Genomic DNA, 9,957 nt, shown 5'->3' on the forward strand with positions numbered 1-9,957 from the left:
CGAAGGCGATGCTCCTCTTTAACAAAAGCTTTTGATTCCTTTTTACACTCTTAACTAGGTTGATATTTAAGTAAACCGCGAATTTCACCTGCTATCGAAAGGGAATGCAGACACGTTTTGCCGGAACGAAACAATAGGGAGTCCTAAACTGAAATCGCTACATTGAAAATGTCGATGTTGTTTGCCAATTGTGGTAAAAAAAAACTGTGCTTTGTTGGTACATGTCGCACACATACTTGTATATGCATATATATACAACGAACCGTTTTATAACGGTTTTGCCGCAATTGGTGAATAGCAATGGCCTGTATATAGACAGACATATACAACATAGCGAGTTCCGTATAGGACCGTCCCCTACTAAGCTAAAACCGTGCCAGATTCAATCCAGTGATTTTCTAGCCTTTAACGAATGAGGCACTATTGCTTACCTGTGACTGCATATAGATACGTTTTAGTAGATACCGAGGTCTTACCTGAAAAATTGTTATGTGAGGTGTGTAACTGTCATATTCAGACAGAGAATACGAAGTTTTCCCGAAAAGCTCAGCAAAGCTGCGATTCAGTTTATAAAGATCAAAGTTTAACGGATCCACCTGCGTTAATACATACGGCGACGAAATGAATACAACAAAAGATATTTTCGTTATTAGAAACAATGAAAACTTATTAGTAGGCAACTGCCGTGCGGGCGCTGCCAATACAAAAATTGCTCTGCAAGAGCCTACTTAAAAATAGCCCTTTTAAATCTTTATATGTATTCGATTATATACCTCTGTATAACAAAGTTAACACAGAACACCTGCGATATTACTTTTTTTTATTGGCTAATGACACAGAGGTAAGTGCGTTTGATATCTCCTCTCCAGCAAATTTTCAGCTGGGCGGTACCTATAGGCAGCTGGGAGCAGCGTGATGTGTACAGGAACGAAGTGTATAAAAAACTTAAAAACATAGATCATCAAGTCCGAGAACTCAGGCCGTTTCGCCAGCTCATGCGCTTTAAATGAAACCCACAGAATCTAACCGGCCTATACAACACAACAATCATGAATTATATTGTTAACATAGGACCAATACCTTTACATATATCACACGATGATCATCGAATTGGCCGAGGCCCCGCAAACGTAGGCTGGCGTCTGGACAGAACAAAATATCCGGAATGCTGTAAAAGCAGCGGAAATCAAATTCAAAAATATATACGTTCTTTTTAGCCATCTATTGCAAAAAAAAAAAAATATTTTCACTACTTTTTCTCACGTTTCGGTGGCACATATACGCGTTTGTATTGTCTACCCGACCGCATAAAGGGATTGTATATCATCTTCGTCAAATTAAAATCATTCTGTGTCTGAGGAGCTGCATCCGTGTAGTATTTTAGCTCTCTTACTCTCTTACGAGAGCCTTCATCGAGGCTGAAGCTGTAATTCGTAGAGAACAACATTCTCGAAGCAATTCTCTGACTTACTCTTACGTTTTGCGGCAGAGGCTGATCTAATAACCGACTATTTTATATATTGTAGCGACTTACCATGTCCGCGCGGCCTCGTTCATGACCGACGAGGAAATCTTTGCTCGTTGATTCTCGTCTATCCGGGCAGTGCACACTGTCAAATGCAGTTGACATAGAGGTTGCAGAAAGCGCCTCGCTGAAGGTGTGCCCTGAATTAGCCGCTGCTGAAGCTATTTATCAGAAAAAGAAAGCCGAATTCAACGCTCAAAGTTAAAGCTTAAAGGCTTAATGAAAGTTGAAGTCTTCCTTAATGTTAAAGCTTAAAGGCTTGATGAAAGTTGAAATTTTCCTTGATGTTAAAGCTCAAAAGCTTAATTAAAGTTAAAGCTTTCCTATCTAAGATTCAAATGAAGCTAGCAGAAAAATGTTAACACCGATTCTAGCTTGTTACGATAAATAGCTATCTGGAGACTATAACACGAAATTAAAAAAATACAAATTATATTGCCCTAATTAGTAAGGTTCACAACTGTTCCTTTATGTTTTCAAAGAGGGATATAACTGAACCATTAAGTTTAGATACCTTGAAGATGCGGTCCCGGATAGCTGGGTCGTCGATCTGACAGCCGATAAATACCTTTGTGTAAGGCCTATATTTAATCTCGTGGCGATCATATAGGGTGCTTGACTTTCTTGCACTAGCTTCCAAGCACTCACCTCTCCAGTCATCGTGTTCAGCATAACGTGACATGATAAGCAAGGTCCGCTAGCAATTCTAGCTGAAACGGCTGAAAATCTACTCTCAGCCCATGAAATGGAATGGAAATGTTCGTGTCCGTTAGTGGTATGTATCAAAAAAATATTTCCACATTCAAACACTCCATGGGTTCATTGCGTTCAATAGCATAGAATAAGGCTTCCGATTTTTAAAAGTCAGTCTCTAACTAGTGATTAATTATTGAATTGGTGAACAAAACTGGCCGTACGGTTTATGCACGTAGGTTAGAAGTAAAAAAATAACAGCTACACAATCTAGCACAATTCTAGCTCCGACAATCGTAATCTATATGAGTATGTCTACAGTCCGTGTTCGAAACGCCATTACCTTTATGCTGAGTTTTACGTCCGGTACTTTATCAGACCACTAGCTTTTTGCACAAAACGAAACTATCTATGTCTGGGTGCGAACCAAGACCACAATGTATTCCGCAGACTACGGAGCAAATAAGCTATTCACTAAATTATCACGGAGACCGACGACCATGATGTTTTTTGAGCATCGTTCTCTTTTTTGTCAGGATGCTTTCCATCAAGCAGAACACCAAGAGCAAGTCACCAAAAAATAATCGTTACTTGATGAGCCCTGCTTAGAAAAGGAATCTGGTTTCGAAATTTCGAATCATCTAGAAAACTATAGACTTTTTTTTGCTTCCGTTGTATATCTTGTTGCGCCGTGTTCCATCTGTTCCACAATGTGTACGGGATTCTTACCATTTGTTTTCCACAAAATGACCATAGGCTCGTACATTTATACTAAAAAATCGACAAGTAAGGAAGAATCGTTATATTTGCAAACTGTCCCTGCCAAGCCCGTCGCAGGTGGTTAAAAGAGTATTTCTACCTTATACGTCGAATCGCGGTATACGTTGAAACTTCTCGCAATTATCACATACGATTACGTTAAAATATGCGCGGTACCAGCACACTTAATACGAAGAGGATTACTGATACGGCGACCATTTTAATTTCCAATTCAAATACGAAGAAACGATTTTAGCTTTTGCCCCTTAAATTTCAATGTGTTAGCCTAAATCAGTGATCAAGTCACATGGAAAGACATGGATGCTATCCTATTAGAATCTTAGAGATTTTGGTTTGCAAAGAAGCACAGCTAATGTAAACGACGCCAAAATTGCCATTCGTCCATGTTTAGAAATGACAAATTTAACGGTTCTCCTATAAACCTTTCTGCCTCAGAACTTTTCTGTACGTAATCTAGTCTTCCCTCGTTTTATCTTTCCATTTAGGCATTTTGTACAGTAGAGCACCTTCGTCGCATCCAAGTTACAACATAACCATTATTCCACAAACGTATAAACACTTCATTTCGTATAGATAGAATTTAGCCATTCATAGCAATGCTTAATTAAGACAGTATTGGACGTAGATGAATCGACACATAAGGTTTCGTGCCTGCGTTGCTGTAACATGTCTCTTATGGCGGATTACTGACACGTCAGAGTACCTATTACCGTGTCACACAATTAACCCAAGCAAGTTTCATTTGACACAGAACGTAAATTAGGTAAACACTTCTTTACCGTGTAATTTCTTGTTTTTGAGCATTGCAACAAGGAAACGTGAAATTTACTGAAGTTGAGACGGGTTCTATTCCCGCGGGTTGAAATGAGGTCATCCAACAGTCTAGTCATATTCTCGGAACTTTCGAAAAATAATTTAATGTTTCCCAGACCTTAGTATGTATTAGAGATGTTGTCAAGTCTAATTACTGCAATAATCGTCGAGACATTTCAGTGTACTTTTTCCCTCTAGGTATAAATAAATAAATAAATGGCGAATAAAAAACAAATCTACTTATAATAACGTAACTTTCATTCAAAATATTGTGGGCTTACAAACATACATAGCAGTCAACTGTATTGAGAATCTTTGTTGAATACATTGAAAAAATAACGAAAAGTATACAGTTATATACAGTTTACCTACAAAATACAAGCTTAATTAGGCCAACAAACCTGAATGAGGGCGGCGTCGGGAATCTTGCCCTAAGATTAACTTTTTAAATAAAATTTTTCTGAACTATGACCAAGGAAGAATATTAAATTAATTTTATTGTGTTATTATCTTGCTTTACGAAGGTTACCACCCGCGTGTAGTACCAGAATGAACGGTCCGAATTCGAAAACGCTATCACTAGAAACGTAATTAAGCGCTGAGGCATCTAAAAGCCTAAAAAGTTTTGATTAACTAATACCCTCAAATACGCCTAGTCCTGCAATGACTACAAACATATAAACCCGATTAAATTATTGTTTTATTAAATAACATTTAGTCTTCAACGAAATGGCTGTCTTCATTTTCTATAACATGTTAGGTCTAGGGATGGATCTTACGCTAAAATCAATTGCTGTACTTCTCAAATGATGAACCGACTAGTATCTTTTGAACAAGCTAAATCAACATATCTACTATTCATGATTTCAGATAACTAGTCTGCTAATGAATAATGTAGATAAAGTAATAGGCAAATGGATCTAATTGGCCTCATTTTGTTGATTATTGGTATCAGAAGTTGAGGGAGTACATCGAAAGTAACCCCTGAGGTGTATGCGACTTCCACGTGGCATTCTATTATTAAGGCGTAATGCGAATATTGCGAGCAAAGTCAAATCACACAATTGAATACGTAGTATTCAATCAGTAAGACATATTTGCTGCTTGACATGCTTCTGTTTGAGCGTGATCGCTGCAATATCACATATAGGTGTATTGAACATAAGCTGTGCGAACGGCGGAGAGCCTTCAGGGCGCGTTCCCATAACGCTCCAATTCCCCTGTCTCCTCCCTTTCTCTCCTTCTCAGTGGAAAATTTCGAAGAACGTAAAGTGTCCCTGTTGTCCTGATCTGTCCTTTGACCTGCTCGCTCAAGTTCGCAATACAAGCTCACGCACAAGACAAGCTCGCACGGAATACAGGCGGACGATGAAAAAGCGAGTTGTCCATCTTCGGCAGCAGCTGTCGCAGTAGACGATTTATCACTGTCATGGTATTGTCGTTCCTGCTGCTTATACTACACCCTGACCGCACCTAAAACGTTGGGTACAATCAAATAACAAAATTATTATTATTTATTAAGTAAGTCCACTAAAGGAATGAGTTTTCGCGATGCCTATTAAATTAGCCATTTTTCCATCCTTACAGTGCCATTCATACGTGCATCGTATGGCTGAACAGTAGAGCCAAATGAGGACCACTATTTCGATGTACATTTCCTTTATATTCAGTACAGTAATGTACTCTTATAGGACGTATGTATTAAGCAAAGTTTCATTATTATTAACCTCCTGTTACTGTGCTTGAAGGCACGCATTCGCTAAGGTGTTTTCCACTAAAGCGGTTCGGGGAGCCTTTTGACCTTTTTGTTGTGCCTGTACCTCTGAAGGTTATCTCCGGCATTTTATTTTGTCTTTGCAGCATTATTTGCATTACAGAAAAGAGGTGTATAAAAAAGCTTAAAAACATCGACCGTTAAGTCCAAGAACTCAGGCAGCTTCGCCAGCTCATGCGCTTTAAACGAAACCCACAGAATCTAACTGGCCTATACAACACAACAATCTTGGATGATATTGTTAACATAAGACCAATACCTTTACATATATCACACGATGATCATCGAACTGGCCGAGGCACCGAAACCGTAGGCTGGCATTTGAACAGAACAAAATATCCCGAATACTGAAAAAGCGGCGGCAATCAAATTCGAAAATACAAATCAGGTCTTACCAGATACGTTTTTCTCCGCTATTTGTTTATGTACTGCAACTAAATTTATAAGAAAAAAGAAATACTGTTTTTTCACGTCTCTGTAGCACGTAGGCGCCTTTGTATTGTGTTTAATGTGAATCTGAGCGCACAAAGGCACGACGGCAATGTGCACGTTATTATCCTTAACGATGAGAATCATGTGTCATGTTAATCAAACTAGAATCATTCTATAATTGAGGAGCTGCATCCATCCAGTGTTCTAGCTCTCTTACTAGTAGCCGAGATTTGTTGACGAGAGCCTCCATCGAGGCTGAAGCTTTAATTCGTAGAGAACAACATTCTCAAATCAATTCTGTGACTTACCCTCACCTTTTGCAGCAGAGGCTGATCTAATAACCGACTATTTTATATATTGTAGTAACCTACCAACCCAAAAGACCAACGAGAAAACCTTTGATCGTTGGCTGCCCTCTATCCGGGTAACGCACATTGTCAAATGTAGTTTACATAGAGATTGCAGGAAGCGTCTCGTCAAAGGCGTGCTCTGAACTAGCTTCTGCTAAAGCTCTTTATCAGAAAAAGAAATCCGAACGCAATTCTTAATGTTAAAGCTCAAAAGCTTAATTAAAGTTAAAGCTTTCCTATTTAATGTTTAAGTGAAGCTAGCAAAAAAATGTTAACAACACCGATTCTAGCTCATTACCATCAATAGCTATCTAGATACTACAACATGAAACTAAAAAATCCAAATTATATTGCCCTAATTAGCAAGGTTCACAACTGTTTCTTTGTATTTTCAAAGGGGGATATAACCGAACCATTAAGTTCAGGTGCCTCGAAGATGCAGTCCCGCATAGCTGGATCGTCGATCTAACACCTAATAAACACTTTTGCACGGGGCCTTTGTTTGATCTCGTGGCGATCATCCCTGGTGCTTGAAGTTCTTACAGCAATTTCCAAGCACTCGCTTCTCCAGTGGTCGTCTCCAAGGGAGCGTGACATGACATGCAAACTCCGCTAGCAATTTTAACTGAAACGGCTTTACTCTAACCTACTCTCAGCTCACGAAATAAAATCAAAATGTTTGTGTCCGTTATTGGCCTATGTTACGCTGGGACCATGCTATTTTTACATTCAAACATTTCATGGGTTCATCGCCTACAATGGTTGTACATACAAAGGGAACAGAAATAACAAGGAAAATGTCTGAAATTATCTGTGCGACAATGGCATGGAATAAGACTTTCGATTTTTCAAAGTCAGTCTCTAAATCATGAATTATTGACTTAGTGAGCAAAAATGGCTGTACGGTTGGTGCACGTAGGTTGGAAGCAAAAAAATATAATCGCATTATCTCGTTGTGTGCACTATCAATGCAGCTATAACCGCCCTAGCTCCGACAGTCGTAATATATATGAATATACTTACGGTCCGTGTTACATATACCATTACCTGTAAGAGGATGAGCCTTTGAATCTGCAGCGGTGACAAAATCACGGGTTATATCACATACCCGAATTGGAGTTCCCTTTATGTCTCTTCAAAGGTCACGACCTTTGTAGCATAAAGACGAAAGGTCACCTTAATGTTCGTGGAGAGCGTTGCTGAAGACCATTCAAAAGCAATCATATGCACTAGATGACCACTAAGACAGTCAAATGCGCAATGTATCGACACACTAGGCTGTGCCCAACATTGAGCAGGTAGCACCTGGCTTCCGTGGTAACCTTTTGATCCATCCATTACTGAATTAGGGCTTTTTCGTATTCACCCAGATTACTAATATACGCAGGATTCCATGTTTTTCTGCTAGCGCTTGGGCTCCAACGTAAATAAGACTGCCCAACTCTCTTCAGGGTACTGTAGTTTACCCCGTCCAATTGTACCCACTTGGAAAAGAGCTAAGCAAAAACATGGTAACCGGGAATGGCAGAATGACCGATAACATCTAAACTCGTCTAATATCATGTGTATCATCCGTGAATAACGTCACTGCAACGGGTGCAACATAACGGCTAAACATTTATGCTAAAAAAAAAATTACGAAACATAGAATAAGATAGTCGAGCCTTAATCAACTGAGTAAATGTTTCGAGCTTTACGTCTTTAATTAACGTAATTGTTGGTTTTCAGCGCGAAATGGACTGTATTTACGCCCGGTCTCTAGACATCTACCGGTCCTCAAGTTAAGTAGGCAAACAGATTACTACTGCATCATCGTGGAAACACCAAGATTCAACTAGAACGTACTATTTTGTTAAGAAAAAGATTGAACGAAGACATTCAAATGTTACCAGGTAGGAATCCGAATTTTCATGTTGCATATATGTAAAATATAGCAGCAAAGTTGATTTCAAAGCAAATTTATCGATGCTCTGTTATTCTAGCTCAAATTGATCATTACTTAGCAGCATTATTCATTAACTAACATAGTTAAAATGATTAGAATAATAAAAAGGATAATAACTACAAGTCGACGCCTCAACTACCTTGCGGATGTGTTCTAAAGCGTCGTTACTTGCAACCATTTGGATAGTTTTTCCAGTACCGATTCTAGCTACAAGGGCTATCAATGTTTTTCGTGTTTCACGCTCAATGTCTTAAAGCCATTAAAGGCCATTTTAAACGGCTGGGTTCCGTTTACCTAGGGTCGAACCCGGACCACCACAAGCTCCTGCGCTGAGAAAGCAGACAGATTATTCACCGAGAAAGAAGTTTTAAGACTTTTGATTTTGCCGCCAAATCTCGCGAGGTCAATTTGTTTTTTGACGCATTGGATGTATGGATGGACCTACGATAATGCACATTTTCAATTCAATTCTTGCATGTACACTTTGTATTGAAAAGCTTATCGAGCGACCGTTTCTAGAAACAAAGACGGTACTTCATAAGGGACCGTTTCCGAGACGACTTTTTGTCTGGAACTATCTCAGTAACTCTAGCCAATAAGTGTTAAAAGGCATCGCAGAATTGTGATCATATGGGACCCCAAATAATTTCTAAAACCTGCTTGTCTCATGGACAAAAAAAAAAAAGAGAATCGCACAATTGCAAATGAAGTGCGCTGAACGCCCGGGTGCGCACGAGGCACTTCGTTGTTTATGCCTTATACGCACCTTGTTTTTCAAAATTGTCTGTACGTACGAAATCAAGACTCCTTTTCGTTTAATATGTAGACTAATGGCTCATTAGTTACTGACATACAAGTTCTACTCATCTAATATTTCTCTCATCTTATTTATTTTGTTCTCTCACGGTTCACATGAATTTGTGATTTGCTATTTTGATTGCCTAAAGTGGAAAAAATATCTAACCGCTTGATGGTTATTACTGGAGTCATTTTGGCGAGGAAAACTAGATTGTGTAAATTGAAAGACGACAAGTGTCCTATATGTTAGCTTCATAAACAATATTCAAACCAACCAAGCCTGCGGTATTCCCTTTTATCGCAACGAAGGAAAATATATCATTAGACATAATTAATATAACATTAGACGCTGTTCGGACTTTGTAACTTATAGAGTGCATAAAAAATTCCTACAGCTTTTTTCGCTGGATTGAGGAAAAATATTGTTGTGACTACTATAATCGTGATAAACATTGCTAATATGTGTATAGACAACACTGAAGTGTTTATCTCTTTTATTAGCGTTTTTTATTTTTCCTTATAAACGCGCGTTTTTTAACGAAAGTTGAAGAAAGAAAAGTTGGGTTTCAAAACAAACCTCATCGATATGATCAACTACTATGTTTGCATATGTATATCAATAAAGTTTAGCTGATCGATGATGCCTGTGTTTTCAGGCTGCGCTAGAAACGTTCTGCCCGTCTGTGCTCAAGTTTCTATGGGTAAGGTAGCCCGTTGTTTATATAGGTACGTTCTAGATGGGTGAGTGAAACTGTTTTGTTTATAGAAGCCAGTAGAGAGAGACTATAGCTAAATGTAGCAGAGAAGCTAAAAAAAGAGCCAATTAGGGTTTAAACAGCGGCTTAAT

The 9,957-nt window shown here is 38.8% G+C and overlaps 1 long non-coding RNA gene across 1 annotated transcript; it reads right to left on the reverse strand.

Moving 5' to 3' along the window:
• Positions 1-4,512: 4,512 nt before the first annotated feature.
• On the reverse strand, positions 4,513-7,845 carry LOC147753469 (uncharacterized). The gene is made up of 3 exons (XR_015311168.1): positions 7,415-7,845; positions 5,845-5,932; positions 4,513-5,284 (listed from the first exon to the last, which is right to left on the reverse strand). It is a non-coding gene; the product is annotated as an uncharacterized LOC147753469 (long non-coding RNA).
• Positions 7,846-9,957: the final 2,112 nt, after the last annotated feature.

Source organism: Varroa jacobsoni, unplaced genomic scaffold (assembly GCF_002532875.2).
Source record: "Varroa jacobsoni isolate VJ856 unplaced genomic scaffold, vjacob_1.0 scaffold_466, whole genome shotgun sequence".
Classification (NCBI taxonomy): domain Eukaryota; kingdom Metazoa; phylum Arthropoda; class Arachnida; order Mesostigmata; family Varroidae; genus Varroa; species Varroa jacobsoni.